The following is a 16,534-nucleotide window of genomic DNA, read 5'->3' as shown; positions in this document are numbered from 1 at the left end:
TATTTTAAGGGATGACTGTACAATCTACTGCAGCTTCTAATGTTTTATTTTACTTCCAGAAAAAAATTACTATTATACGTATTATCTTTCCATTTACTGCACATTTAGACTCCTACAAATTTTGTAAATGTCTTTATATCTAAAATGTTATAAAAAAAAACTGTGAGGAGATTTGCTTAGCAAAATGCGCCACATTTCCATCACATAAAGTGCCAAAAAAAAAGCGCCAAAATTGATCATGCATTTTAGACACGTTTTATTCCTACCCCAACAGTTTAAAAATGTGTCTATAAAAAGAGGCATGTCTAAGGGGCTTTTGCACACGAACGAGTGCCACTCGGGCTGTTTTTCATTCCATCCAAGTGCCATCTGATAGTTTTCACGAACCCATTCACTTAAGTGCCAGAATCGGGTCTGAGAAAACGGCTCAACTTTCCAATCCGTGGCAAGAAAGAACATGTCCTATCTTTCCACAGATCACGACTCGGGCGGCACACACAAATTAAAAATGGGCCCTCTCTCCTGGTGCTGGTTTAAATCTATGAAAACTCTTTTCAACACCGTGACAGGACTACATACCTCCTAACTATCCCGGATTAAGCGGTAAGGTCCGAGGTCCCGGGCGGAGTCCCACTGTCCCGGTGGCCGGTGGTATGTCCCGGTTTCAACTGTATCTGCGTCCTCAGGACTGTCAGCTCCCTGCTTCAGTATCCAACTTTGGAGTCCCAGGCAGTACAAGCTCTCTGGCCTGGGGACTCCTGTCTTGGAAAAGCCCTTGATGTCACTTGCCGACGCTCTGGCCGGGGATTGCGACATATTAAAGCCCCTAACATCACTGTCCATATATGGAAAGTGACGTCAGGGGCTACTCCTGAAACTGAATCCCTGGCCAGAGCATTGGCGATGCTCTGGCCGGGGATTGCACTCCTAGAGGGAGTACCTGATGTCACTGTCAATATATGGACAGTGACGTCAGGGGCTTCGCCTGGAGAGGAATCCCAGCCAGAGCGTTGCCAATGCTCTGCCCAGGGATTCCCCTGGAGTCACTATCCCTGTATGGACAGTGATGTCAGAGGCTCTTCCTGAAGCGGAATACCTGGCCAATGCTCTAGCCGGGGATTTCCCTCTTGGAGAAGCCCCTGGCGTCACTATCCATATATGGACAGTGACGTCAGGGGCTCCTCCTGGAGAGGAATCCCCGGCCAGAGAATTGCCGACACTCTGGCCGGGGATTCCGCTCCTGGGGAAGCCGCTGGCGCCACTATACATATATGGACAGTGATGTCGGGCCCTCCTCCTGGAGCAGAATCCTCGGCCACAGCGTGGCCGATGCTGTGGCTGGGGATTCCGTTCCTAGGAGCACCAATGGAGCTATCTACAGGAGGGTGTTAGCACTATATACAGGCAGGGTGATTCTATCTTCAAGGGGGGTGTGGTGCTATCTACATGGGCACTGTGGCACTATATGGGCACCATCTACATGGGCACTGAGGCACTCTGTGGGCACTGGCACTTTATATGTGGGCACTGGTACGTTATATGTGGACATTGGCACTTAAAATGTGGGCACTGTGGCACTATGTGGGCACTGTGGCACTATCTACATGGGCACTGTGGCACTATATAGTCACCATCTACATGGGCACTGTACACTATGTTGGCACTGTGGTGGTATGTGGGCACTGGCACCATCTATGTGGGCACTATCAACAGTGGGCATTGTGGCACTATATACATTGGCATCGTGGCCCCCATACAGTAGAATGGGGCATTATACTGTATGTGGGGCATCTTTGTGGGCATTATACTGTATAGAGGCAGCTAAGGGGGCATTATACTGTATGGTGCAGATCTGGGGCATTATGCTCTATGGGTACAGCTATGGGGCATTATATTGTATGGAGGCATCTGTGTGGGCATTATACTGTCTGGGGGCGTCTGTGTTGGCTTTATAATGTATGGGTGCATCTATAGGGGCATTATACTGTGCAAGGGCAGCTCTTTGGCATTATACTGTGTGGGAGGGACTATGGGGTATTATAATGTGTGGGGGGCAGCTACAGTGGCATTATACTCTGTGGGGGTTCTATGGAGCCATTATACTGTGGGGAGGCACTATGGGAGCATGATACTCTGTGGGCTGAACCGGGTATGTATGGGGGGATTGGGCGGAGTTAGAGGTGTGGCTTAAAAGGAAAAAAATTGCAGTGCTACGTGCGCCGCATCGATACTTGAAAGTTTGGAGGTATGGGACTATGAAAACTTGTTCTCCCCTCTCCCACCTCTTCCCATGTATACAGAAGTGCTAAGGCATAACTTGAAACTCCAGGGCCCTATGCAATATCTGGAACAGGGGTCATCACCTACCATGTACCATATATAATACTACTGTCTTCTTATGTAGCAGAGGGGCCTTTGGTACAACTCACTCTACACCCCCTATAGTTATGCCCCTGGAGAAGCATGTTATGTCCATCAGTTCAGTTCCCATATGTTTATCTTCTAGGAGAGATTTGAAGCCCCTCAAATATTTAAATCACCCATGGGAATGAGATGTAAGCCCATCTTAAGTAGAAATCTCCACTCTCCATTCTCCACAATACACACTGAGTAATCTCACATAAATTTATTATCTAGTGCAGCATCATTCCACTGGCGAGAGAAATGGGTTACTTTGGGATTTTATGGCATCATTTGCCAACTCGAATTTCAACATCTGATTCTAGACTAAAGGGGGTTTTACACTGGCCAATTGTCGGGCAGACAAGCGTTCATAGAACGCTCGTTCCAGATAATTGCCCTGTGTAAACATGGCAGCGATCAGCAGATGAACGAGCAAACGCTCGTTCATCTGATGATCGTATCATTTTAGAAAAGTTAATTATTATCGTTGTCGGCAGCACATCACGCTGCTGACATAATAATAATGTATGAGGACGAGCGATCGGAGTAACACCCGCTCGTCCCCAACCATAGATCCGTGTGACAAGAGCAAACGAGCGCCGATCAACGATGTCTCAATGATCGGCGCTCGCTGCACCGGCCGAATATCAGCAGGTGTAAAAGGGCCTTAAGAAAATTTCAGACTATTGGTAGATTTCCTTATTAGCCTTTGGGACTATTTTTTTGTGGATAAAGAACTATCAAAATTCTTAGAGAATAGGCCTCTGGACAAAGTCAAAATAACAGTAAGCATGGAAAAAGGTAGAAATTTAGACAGATAAGGCAGGGGCGTAGCTAGGGGGGGCAAGAGGGGCATGTGCCCCGGGCGCAACTTAGTGGGGGGTTCTAGCACCACCCCCTCCTGCACTATAATTGTACCTGTGTCTATAGGACACAGGTACAATTGGAAGTAATGAATTGCCGGCTATTCAGCGCCTTTCTACAAGTGAAGCGGTGCGATACTTTGCGCCGCTTGAGTTGTTGAAAGTCGCTGATTGACAGGGAAATTCATTCTGCCCACCAATCAGCGCCTTTCATAGACGCTTCGTTCAACCCCAGGAGACCTGTGCAGAAGAGAACAGGTCTCCATTGCTGCCGGACGGCGCAGGAACGGGATTAAGGTGAGTTTGAATGGTCTGTTTTTTTAACGGAATAAAAAAGTGTGTGGCATTATCTACAGGGGTGGCTTTATCTACAGGGGCTGGCTTTATCTACAGGGGGTGGCTTTATCTTTGGGGGTGGCTTTATCTACAGGTGGCTTTATCTACGGGGAGGCTCTGTCTACAGGGGGGCTATATACTGGGGTGGGCTATATGTGAAGCACTATATACAGGGGTGGGCTATATCTACAGGGGGCTATATACAGGGGTGGGCTATCTGTGGAGCACTATATACAGGGATGGGCTATATCTACAGGGGGCTATATACAGGGGTGTGCTATCTCTGGAGCACTATATACAGGGGTGGGCTATATCTACAGGGGGGCTATATACAGGGGTGGGCTATATGTGGAGCAATATATACAATGGTGGGCTATATGTGGGAGCACTATATACAGGGATGGGCTATATACAGGGGTGGGCTATCTGTGGAGCACTATATGGGGAGCTATATGTGGGACACTATATACAGGGGTGGGCTATATTGGAGTACTATCTCCAGGGGGTTCTGTGGGGGCACTATCTACAGGGGGCACGGTGTGTGTGTGTGTGTGTGTGTGTGTGTGTGTGTGTGTGTGTGTGTGTGTGTGTGTGTGTGTGTGTCTGTGGGACACAGTGTACAGTGCTATTATAATTGGAGGTGCAATGTATGGCGCTATTATATTTAGGGGAGTAGCGTGTGGTATAATGAGAACTTTATCTTTGTTTATAGGTGTAGAAATGTTGGAAAAGTGAGAAGCTGAAGACATCTGAGCGGCAAACTGCAGAAATGGGCTATGACCGGGAGAAGTCATCATAGAGGTCTGGACCGGATGGAGAAAAAGAACTAGAATCTGATTCGCCACCGGTGAGTTACTTAATGTAAATGTTTATTCTGCCTCTAATCAGAACTGTAGTCACTGTATGATCTGCAGCGAGATGATGGGTGGTATGATTATGATATGATTTTTTTTTTGTGAAACAGCATCTCCCAGCATATCTTTACCATTGTTCGGACCATGCTGGGAGCTGGAAACAATTTAGTGCAAACCTATACGGCAGGGGTTGCACTAAATTGAGCTGTATTTGTGCTGTGTTATATATATGTACTGAGCTTGGTTCTGGTGTTGCGTATAGAACTATATTGCTTGTAAAATGTACAAGTGTTTTTATGCTCGAGTTACGTAAAAAGAAATGTGGAAAATAAATGACACGTCATTGATTGGTAGTGAAAACAAACATGGCGAGGGGGAAGGAGATGTTGGGCAAGAGGTTGAGGGGGGGGGGGGTGCCAAACTGAATCTTTGGCCCGGGTGCTGGAGAACCTAGCTGCACCACTGGATAAAGATATGTATACTTAATAGATGAGCACATATATATATATATATATATATATATATATATATATATATATATATAATGTAATAGCCACATGTAGCAATGACAGGTATAATAGTAGGAAAGAGGTAGAGTAGGAGCAGCACTCTCTTTTCACTTGTTACAATGCAACAGTTCGTCCAGAGAATATATAAAAAAGAGTAGGTGGACGTGAGCATTTATACAAAATGTACTTTGTTTATTAATCCATATTTCTTACACCTGGAAACGTTTCGACTTTCAAGTAGCCAAACGGTTTGAGAAAGGCTTCCTGTGCGCCGAAACGTCGCTAGGTGTAAGAAATATCGATAAATAAAAACTAAGCAAGTTGTGCAGAATTGCTCACATCCACGTACTCTTATTAGGTATGATAGATGGATCATTTAGGTGAATAAGACAGACCTAGATTCCATTACTAGAATTAGATTTGGGTATTGGGTATCTGTGCTGTCAACGACTGCTTGGTGTGGTATATCTGTCTGCTCTCTGAGCTTCCCTCCTCTCTCATTCATTTGCAGTTGTTAATGTAGTGCTTACTTGCGGTTCCCTCTAGGCCTCTGTAACACTCCCCATCTGACTTCAGACTGGCTGCGTTTAATAGGCAGCGTAAATAGAAGTTAGTGTACCGTTCACTAACATCTCTATCTATTGTCCGGAGATTAAATACATGCCACAAATGGTTCACGCTTCATCTGCCTGCAAACCTTGTTTCAGTGCTCTCGACTCAGAGTGTACAGGAATATTAAATTAATTTGCAGGTTCCAAGTAAGAGGCGAGAAGGGAAAAAGAGAAAGACTTCTACCAAAGGCCATTTAGAGACAGCATTAATCATGGCGAAAAGCCGGCAGAAGTGCGGGTGATGGCAGGAAGGACAGAAGCATGTCAAACTGGATCTAGACTTGACTTCTGACAAAGCTTAACGTGACAGTCTCAAAAATGTCTGGCATACATAAGGAGATATAAGTTTGGTCTGACAATGTGCTTGGATTAAAGGTCTCCAAGACTGAAACCTGGTAGCATTTTGCAATTGTAAGTTGAAGAGTATCAGTAAATTATTCTGGGTCTATAATGTTCTTGTCTACTTTTGACGATCAGAATATCGCCCTGCTGGGACCCCCAGCAATCAGCTGTTATCTGTGGGGGAATCTGGCTTTAGAAGTTCAATTACCCTGCAGCGCCACCAAAGGAGAAATGAAGAAGTACACAGTTCTCATTGAAATCAATAGGTGGTCCATGTAAAGCAGGGAGGTTTTGGGTCCTCCAGAGAGAGATGTTCTTTGTAGCTGCTCTCCACTCTAGCTAATAGATAAGGTTCCTGAACATGGAAAAGCCTCTTCACTATGTCATTATTTCCTAATAGGGTATTTGAAAATGTTTTTTTCTGAACCACATAAGATTTAAGGTTTTCCTGTAATGTATGGTCTATGCACTATGATCCCCAGTAGTCAAAATCTTCAGGAGACTCATGAAAAAGTGAAGCCGCCAAACTTATGCCCTAGATGTCTACCATTGCCTCTCATTGTAAAAAAAAAAAAAAAAAGTATACTGCGGTATATACTTTTGTTTATGGCATACATTTGCACTGAAAATTGTATTCCACTATGCTTTTTAATACAATTTAAATAAAGTTATACTGATGTATACCAGCCAATCATATGCCAAAAGGGCCCTTTTTGACAACCAGCTGGCCAATAAGACTCTATGAGAAATTTAGACATATACTGTTCATCAGGAGCATATGTCCAATGTATAACCAAAATACGTGTGCTTATTTGTGTATGTATGTATGTATGTGTATATGCGCGTGTGTGTGCGCGTGTGTGTGTGTGTGTGTGTGTGTGTATGTGTGTGTGTGTGTATATGAAAGTATGTATGTTCAACTAGGCAGGTGTAATTAAGGAGTTGCAAAAAATTCTATAGATGCTTGGTCATGTTCTGAACTTACTGTCTATAGGGTGGATGTGGCTGACAGTAAATTATCTGTCATGACCCATCAGATTGCCCAACGCTTGCCAGAATTACACAATTAAAGGTCACTCTTAGTTTTCCAGTAAATTTTCTTCAAATAGCTGTAATGACTATTCCTAACAATCGTTTTTATGAATTGTATTGTGTGAAAAATCATTGAGTCCATGGCCAACATTACAGTATGTGGAATAAAAATAAGTACAAAAGTAAATTTCATGGGTACAATGACTCCCTACTTGTACAATCCCCTCAAGATGAATGACTATAGTCAGCTCCCTCACAATGGACCAGAGAATAGCTGTAACAAGATGATGTGGATAATTAAACAAGTTAGAAATGATAATATCTCTGAGAATTTAACACATCCTGCTGCTACAGTAAAAGGTTTTGTGAGCTTCTATTCATTGACTGGCATGCTATCTTGTCTTTTCTATGGGTAACGCTACCAGTAATACAAGGATGATGGGTCCATACTGTGCCTAGATGTGACTCCAACTTCATACTGAGACACAAACAGGGTTTTTTTTCTCACAGATTCATACAAAATCTATGAGAAAATCATTGTGGAAAGCTTCAATTCATTGCTGTATTATGGTGCTATGCACCCTTAGAAGCATTACTTCTAGAGAAGAATACAGTACCTCATGGAGCCACCACAAGGCGGCACACAGAGTGCCTACGGCTCAGTATTAGGGTATGTGCACACACACTAATTACGTCCGTAATTGACGGACGTATTTCGGCCGCAAGTACCGGACCGAACACAGTGCAGGGAGCCGGGCTCCAAGCATCATACTTATGTACGATGCTAGAAGTCCCTGCCTCGCTGCAGGACAACTGTCCCATACTGAAAACATGATTACAGTACGGGACAGTTGTCCTGCAGCGAGGCAGGGACTCCTAGCATCGTACATCACTATGATGCTAGGAGCCCGGCTCCCTGCACTGAGTTCGGTCCGGAACTTGCGGCCGAAATACGTCCGTATATTACGGACGTATTTTAGTGTGTGTGCACATACCCTCAGAGAGACCCACATGGACTCTATACAGACTGTGCCATGTATATGAGGTCTGACGTACTGAACTTGCATCAAATAAATCTTTCAATGGGTAGAGCAAGAACCATCTGTAAAATAAGCATATCAGAATGTTTATGGGAGAAGGACCTTGGGACAAGTGATAGTCCAACTATGTGTTTTGCTTCAGGTCTGTCTATCACCACTAATCATAGCAACCCTTCTGCTCTACAGGAGGTTTCTGTTCTCCACGAGCTCACCTTAGGACACCTGCGTTACAGTTTGACAGGTGTACCACCCCAGTGTACCACTGACAAGTGTACTTCTGACATCCAAGGAGACCACAGCTTTACATACATGAAAATATGAGGGATTGATGATCTCTGTGGCAGAACATATTTCAACTCCAATCACTTCAACGCAGCAGCGGACAAAATGTCTGAAAATACTGCAACTGGATGGTGATGGTGGCAAGCTAGAAACCTAGACTAAGAGTAAGATTGTAGAAGCAGTGGAGTCATCAAGCACCAGTTGTGTACCCTCCCATCATACCAATGCTATGGGACTTGGTAAAGGTAGGATGTCATCATGGCCCATTATATAGCTTCATTGGGCTATCATCATAGAAGAAAGCCCAAGCGCCTATGTATATAATTCCTCATATGTATTTATCCTTGCCCAGCAACAGAATTGTTGTGAAGGGCTAAAATCAAGCTCAGAAGTTCATACATATATTTTTTTAAGGGCTGTGCACTAGTGTACATAGGTGTGTGTGTGTGTGTGTGTGTGTGTGTGTGTGTGTGTGTGTGTGTGTGTGTGTGTGTGTGTGTGTGTGTATATATGTATGTATGTATGTATGTATGTAGGTTGGTATGTATGTATGTATGTATGTATGTATGTACAGTAATGGTAAGGCATAATAGTTCCTGTAGGATTACTCAAGGTAGAAACCAGGGTAACACACCTTAGAAGATTAGTCATATACCGTATGTCTATCTATGCCTATAACTGATTCCAAGAATAGGAGATAAATAGAAAAAAAAAAACATAGTCACTGTAATATGCAGGGATATAATTGCACAGAAACTCAGCATTTTCTCTTTTCCAGATGTTGGAGATAGAAAAGAGGCACATGTCCGACGTATAATGAACTCTGAGAGAGACATGGAGCAATGCCAAAACACCAGAGACCTCATGAGTCACCAACTCATCGATCTCACGCCTGTGACTCACCACCACAGACCACTCTGGCTCAGCACTCTTATATGGAGGAACACCTGTCCCATTGTTCCTTGCAGAACTGACCATCATATCCATGCTTTGTGCTTATCCTCCTTTCTATTCTGCTACTAGCAGTAATTAATATATATCTTAATTTCTTTATCTTGGTCATATGTTAATAAAAAGATTGTATAATGCTTATGAGACGTGATTTAAAAATTTTTCATCGTATATCCCTTCAGGAGTCAGATACATCTAAACCTGCTCATATACCACAGAAAGACTCTTTTTATCTTTGCTCTCATATATATCTTCTATATCTTTAATTTCCTTAGCAGAATTAAAGGGGCTCCCTGCTGCACTTCCTATTGCAAGCCGGGACAGGAAGTTGCAACCATTTTCAGCCATTATGGAAGGTATGGAGGGCTGTCTTAGGCAACCGGTCACTTAACATATATAAATGCAGATACAAACCCCCCCCCCCCCCCCTTTTTGTCTGTATAAGTCAATTACTTTTAAATGTTATTCCATAGTCACAAGGCTGGCCAAACATTTCAGATAGCTGTCGGCCAAATGCTTGTTTAGCCAACAGTTATTTTTCCCAACTCTCCCAAACCCATGCACACTCGGCTCGACCGAGCGTGCATGTGTTTTCAATAGAAAGAAGGAGTAAAGTCGCAGCCAGACTCCTCTGGCAGTGTCTTATCTCCTTGCAAACAAAACGATCTGGCATGTTGGAATTCAGTATGCCCGACTTTTCTCTTCCCCCACATTGGCCCCCAGGTGAAGTCGGGACACTGCCATTCACATTAGATGGTCAGCCGGTCCCGCCGAAATCGGTGGGTTCAGTCGACATTCATCTATTGTGTATGGCCTCCTGGCGTTTAAGCCTAATTTGGTTACTTTAGAAGGAAAAGGCACACCTTGTGCTAGAAACACCCGCATGACAGCTCAAATGCGTAGCTGAGGAGCTAGGAATGAAAATTCCTATTCTTAGGGTTTCCATTAATTTCAGTGGGAAGTACAGCCTTGATAAAAACATCATATATGTATGATAAGCCATGTTTTTTTGTTTTTTTTAAATAAAAAATTTATATACAGACTAATGCTGCGCCCCAGGAAATATCTTTTTGGTCTAAAATCTGGATATATACTTAAATATTGATGACTGAGTTAGCCTATATAAGGCAGCTATAGATTGCATGGGTAAAACATCAGCAGATCACTATTATACTGAATAAATGGGTCATGGTGACAGGTCAAAAAAAAGAAAAAACCCTCCCATCTGACACTGAGCTATTGAGCGGAACTGTGTAACATACACTACTCATGTTCGCGTAGCAAAAAACAGACTTTCCCCACCAGCACACAAATATTTCATGCAGAAGTAGAGCTTCTGACGGCCCACCGCTGTTCTCAATGAGGCTGAGCAAGGCTGGATTGCCAAATACCCAGCATGGTTCCTGCATCAGAGCCACTGAACGGGTGATGTATGCTTGCTGCAATCTTTAATAACGCACCAAGTGGACGACTTCCAATCTGGCCCAGCACTTTATTTACATATCAGCTAAGCAGAGAGATGTCGGGAACCCTGCATAGTGTGCAGAAATATTCCTATTAAACAACACAGTCATCTGCTGGTGGGGGATGGGGATTTACATTCATTGCAAAAATATGACCACTGGATTTTTGCTCACAGTACAGATATAGATCAATTATTTCCTGCAGTTTCCAAACAAATTAGATTAGGATTACTATATTTTAATCACCTTTTCTACTACGGAAACATTCCAAATTTGTGGTGTTTAATTAACGCTTAAACATTGCATAATAAAGTTCTAGAACTTTATAATATACTTTGTACTTCAATTTCTCACCACATTCCAGATTTTTTTTTCTTCCTGTCAGTGAATTTGAACTTTCTTGTTTATATCCAGAGACTAAAATGTGTAAAGACCTAATACTTCTCGTGGCTGAGAGTTTGCTACAATTGTATCTAGTCCGGGCAATCCACTTTAGCTAAATAAATAAGAAACACAAATCCCTCTCCTGTCATTGCTCCAATGTTTCAATATAAAAAGTATCAGCCAGGGGCGTAACTATGAAAGACTGGGCCCCATAGCAAACTCTTGACTGCCCCCCCCCCCCAGGTGCCACGCGCAACCCCCCCTACAATGTAGATTGTGCCATACTGCCCCCCGGAAGACTGTGCTATACAGCCCTCCTGTAGACAATGTCACACCCCACTTGTAGATAGCGCCCCGACCTCCCCCTTGTAGATAGTGACATACAGCCCCCTCTGTAGATATCGCCATACAGCCCCCCTGTATATAGCACCATACAGCTCCCCCTGTAATATAGTGACACACAGCCCCCCCTTTGTAGATAGTGCCACACAGCCCCCCTTAGTAGATAGTGCCACTCACAGACCCCTGTAGATTGCGTCACACATAGCCGCCTGTAGAGCCACAGCCTTCCCCCTTGTAAATAGTGCCATACAGCCCCCCTAGTAGATAGTGACACACAGCCCCCCTTAGTAGTGCCAAATAGCCCCTTGTATATAGTGCCACACAGCTCCCCCATGTGTATAGTGCCACACAGCCCCCCCCCCACACTTGTATATAGTGCCACACAGTTCCCCAAGTAGTACAAGGCAATGGCGCATTTCAGAATCAGCCAAGGGGATGTGAATCAAACATGGAAAGTTGGGTTTGGAGGCAGAACTATCAGGATAGCGGCACCGACCCATGACCCTTTAATAAGTAATTAGCATATAGTGTGCTAATTTTAAAAGTTGATTTTATAGATTTTGCTGCATCTGAAAAAAACATACATTTGGAAATATTGTCAGGTCATGTATTACCGCATGGTGGCGGTTCAAGGGGTTAAAACTACCAGACAGGTTCCCATTAAATATACAATGAGTTGAAAACAATTCCATCTGCCCTGCAATTTTGTTATTAGAAATATATCCTATATAATTACAGCACCAGAACCAAGCTCATACATATATATAGTACCACAACCAAGCTCAGTACATAAATACACCACCAGAACAAAGCTCAGTACATAAATACAGCACTAGAACCAAGCTCTGACATATATACAGCACTAGAACCAAGCTGTGACATATATACAGTACCACAACCAAGCTCAGTACATAAATACAGCACTAGAACCAAGCTCATAAATATATACGGCACAAGAGTCAAGCTCAATACATATATAGAGTACCAGAACCAACCTCAGTACATAAATACAGCACTTGAACCAAGCTCTGACATATATACAGCATCATAATCAACCTCAGTACATAAATACAGCACTAGAACCAAGGTGGTACATGTATAAAATACCAGAACCAAGGTTAGTACATATTTATAATACCAGAACCAGGATCAGTATATAAATACAGCCCCAGAACCAAGCTCAGTACATAAATACAGCACCAGAGCAAAGCTCAATACATATATATATATATATATCCCCAGAACCAAGCTCTGTACATATATGCAGCACCAGAACAAAGCTCAGTGCATAAATACAGCCCCAGAACAAGGCTCAGTACATATATATAAAGTACCAGAACCAAGCTCATACATATATAAAGCACCAGAACAAAGCTCAGTACTTAAGTACAGAATCAAAACCAAGACCAGTACATATATACAGCACTAGAACAAAGCTCAGTACATATATACAGCACCACAACAAATACATCTCAATTTAGTGCAACTAGGCTAAAAAGGTTTGTACGGCGTAAAACTACAGCTCTCAGCATGGCCCAAACAATGGGAAGGATATGCTGGAAGATGCTGTTTCTCACCGGTGACGTCTCAGATTCTAGTTCTTTTTCTCTTTTCTTCTCCCTCCGGTCCAGACTTCTATGATGGATTTCTCCCGGCCACGACCCATGTCTGCAGTTTGGAACTGGAACGTGCCCGGCCATTCAGTGCTAATGCATGTATTTGTACCTGCATGCTATAGACGCAGAAACAATTGCTGCAAAAGGGGTTGGCTGCCGTCAGCACTAGGGCCACCTCCAGTGCTAGCGACACCACCGGGCATGAGGGGGCCAGTGCCGGCTGGCCCATAAATGTTAGAGGCTCGGCAGCGCAGGCCCACATAGTAGCGTCACTACCACTGTAGCAACCATACCGGCTGCTAGCAGCGTCACCGGGCATATGTGGGGGGGGGTGTCGGCAAGCAGCACGGGCGCTGTAGCAGCCGCTACGGCTGCTACAGCGGTAGTTACACCACTGGTATCAGCCTGAAAACAAAGCCATTTATCTTACAGAGGATTGCCCAGACTGAATATAATTGAAGCAAACTCACAGCTGTAAGAAGTATTAAGTAAGGGCTCATTCAGACGAGCGCAGCCAACCTCGGGCTAACCTCAGATGTGAAAAACTGCAGTTTTTCACGTCCAAGGTGCACACGTGCGGGGCGCATTGTTACAAATCCCCCATAAACTGGAGTGGATGCGTGACACGCCGTAAAATAGGACATGTCCTATTTTTTCACGGACCCTTCACACGCTCCGTTGAGACAAAGGGTTCGTGTGAACAGCCCCATTGAAGTACATGAGTCCGTGTGACGGCCGTTGTTTTAACGGCCGTCACAGGGATGAGATACATGCTCGTCTGAATGAGCCCTTAGTTTCAGCATCTGGATATTAGCCACGTTTCTGCTCACTACTGGCAACAAACAGAGATCTTAAAAATGGTGAGGAATTGAAACACAAAGTATATTAAATAGTTGCATAAGATTTACAATGATTTAGAGAAAACTGGAAAACCCATTTAAATGATGTGGGGAATGGGTTAATTATACTGTATACTAGATTTAGAAAACAATTATTGTACTGAAGACACTAAAACCTATTTGTTTCAGTCTCAAGTATTTTTAAATAGGAACTCCAACAGGGTAACTATAAGTACTCTGCCAATCCCCCCTTCTGATTGCGGTAGTGCTGGTAGGACCTATCAAGGCATGAAGATTCGATCATGTGACCTCCGCTCTGAGACGTCTACTGCTAAGCAAAAAAATAAAAAATTCCCCCTTCACCCTGCAAACAGCTCCTCATATCTCAGCTTCTTGGAAAAATTTGAGTGTGACATGGTGGGTAGATGTGTGAAAATCTGATAGTCCAACATCTACAAAATGAGTGCAATGTCAGACTAGTGGAAATGGGCAAACATGGGGTTCATTGTTCTCAGTGAGTGCCCTGTGGTCTTTTAGTGCCAAGAGCTATTCTGGATGTGACTCTTGGTTTTTAAGACAAGGAATGGTCTCTTTCAGAGAAAGCTTTGATTATAAGATGTACTAAAAATCTAGAAATACCCATCTTTAAAATACTCCTTTAATAAAAAGCTATCGAGTCAATAAGCAATACATTATAATGACTTCAGCAACCAGGACAACATTTTACATTGTTTTGAACAGTGTTTGGCACCAATATCTAGCGGGCGGAGAAGAATGCCTTTACCGGGACACGTTACAATACAAGTAGCATTCGTAATATCTACACTCGCTCCTCAGTCTTCTTAGCAGGAGGTCTATCAGTATTCTTTTCTCAGAAGGCTCTCCAATTAACATGACAGAAGCTTGTGGGTTTGTGTAGCCTTATAATATGTATTTGGGATTACTAACATGGACTAATATCTTCCAGGTGTATCCAATCTATGCACAGCAGTGAAGAGAATGAAGAATGTGTCCAAGTCTCAAGTCAATTAAATGGGTTCTCTATGGTTAAGTAGATACATGAAATACCCAAAAATAAGATGATCACAGGATGCCATGCAGCTGGGACCCCAGAGGTCAGTTGGGTCAACCTGAGAAAAATGTTCAATTCTCCTGCAGCTCCACCACATGGTGCCCACATGCAAGATACTAATTGATTGAGGTTTCAAATGAGGGTCGCTACTAAATTAACCAAGAATGACTTTATAGAGTATTTGAAAAGGGGTTTTCTAAGCCAGACAACCCCTTTAAAGCTATTCAGACCCCAACCATATTTTCCACCCAGTTAAATTTACTTGAGCTATTGGGACTCGTACACCAGGGAAAGGAAAAATGGCAAAGTGTGGTCACTTGTCTCCTTTTGATCTCTCACAACCTACAAATTAGATATCTATATGTTGATGGGTGTGAGATGACAGATAAATGTGGATGCATTGTTTGACCACCCTTATGTGGCCATACACATTAGATGTATGTCAGCCGAATCCCCGATTTCTGCGAGACCGGTCGACCCTCTAATGTGTATGGTGGTGTTCCGATTCTCCCTCGACGGCAGGTGTCCATCAAGAACAGAATTGGCCTGCTGAATTTAAACGTGCCCGATCCTTTTGTACGTAGATAAGACGCTGCCAGAGGAGTATGGCATCGGCTCTCTCCCTTCTTCCTATTAGAAACACATGTATGCTCGGCCGAGCCAAGTGTGCATGTGTATGGGGAAATTGTTAGAAATAGATTTCGGATCTAAAGTGTATGGCCAGCTTTAGTTAAAGCATTAGTCTCCTGCTCCCACCCATGAGTAGAGAGAATCAAGGGGGCCATACTGAAAAATTATGTTTAGAATATGTTGGTGGGGGAAAAAAAGCCTCTACATTGGATTTAAACAGGGTGAATATCCTGGTAGGATCTCCAGTTACTGTATTTTACCAAAGGGTATGTGCACACGGTAGAAAATAGCTGCCTCGTTTCAGCCGTAAAAGCTACTCCTCGTATTATGCGAGGCGTCTGTGACGCTCGTATATCTTGAGCTGCTCTTCATTGAGTTCAATGAAGAACGGCTCAAATTACGTTGCAAAGAAGTGCCCTGCACTTCTTTGCCGAGGCAGTCAATTTACGCGTCGTCGTTTGACAGCTGTCAAACGACAACGCGTAAATGACAGGTCGTCTGCACAGTACGTCGGCAAACCCATTCAAATGAATGGGCAGATGTTTGCCGACGTATTGTAGCCCTATTTTCAGGCGTAAATCGAGGCATAATACGCCTCGTTTACGCCTGAAAATAGGTCGTGTGAACCCAGCCTTACTCCTGATTTACTTACTGGAATAAAGCAGAATACTGAGATTTTAAAAAAAGTGTCGGCTTTTTACCAGAAGCAGCGCCAGTCTAGTCCAAGGGTTGTGTCAAATACTGGAGCTCATCCCCAATGAAATTAACGGGGTTGAGCTGGAGTACGAGACAAACCATATGAACAAGTGGCGCTGCTTGTAGTTAAAAAAAAAAAAATTAGACCCTTTTTATAAAACAAATAAAAAATCAAACATTCCTTTTAAACAATTTGTATCGGTCAAATATTTTATGCATAGGCTGAAGAGTTAAACATAACGTAACTGTAATTGTTGAATTGTTATTGT

At 43.4% G+C, this 16,534-nt stretch overlaps 1 long non-coding RNA gene across 1 annotated transcript; it reads left to right on the top strand.

Annotated features, from left to right (window-relative positions):
* Nucleotides 1-4,318: 4,318 nt before the first annotated feature.
* LOC142665848 (uncharacterized) lies at nt 4,319-9,364 on the top strand. The gene is made up of 3 exons (XR_012851585.1): nt 4,319-4,449; nt 8,177-8,517; nt 9,051-9,364. It is a non-coding gene; the product is annotated as an uncharacterized LOC142665848 (long non-coding RNA).
* The last annotated feature ends 7,170 nt before the right edge of the window (nt 9,365-16,534 follow it).

The sequence above is a fragment of the Rhinoderma darwinii genome, chromosome 13, assembly GCF_050947455.1.
Source record: "Rhinoderma darwinii isolate aRhiDar2 chromosome 13, aRhiDar2.hap1, whole genome shotgun sequence".
Classification (NCBI taxonomy): Eukaryota; Metazoa; Chordata; class Amphibia; order Anura; family Rhinodermatidae; genus Rhinoderma; species Rhinoderma darwinii.
This window is presented reverse-complemented; position numbering and strand designations above follow the sequence as displayed.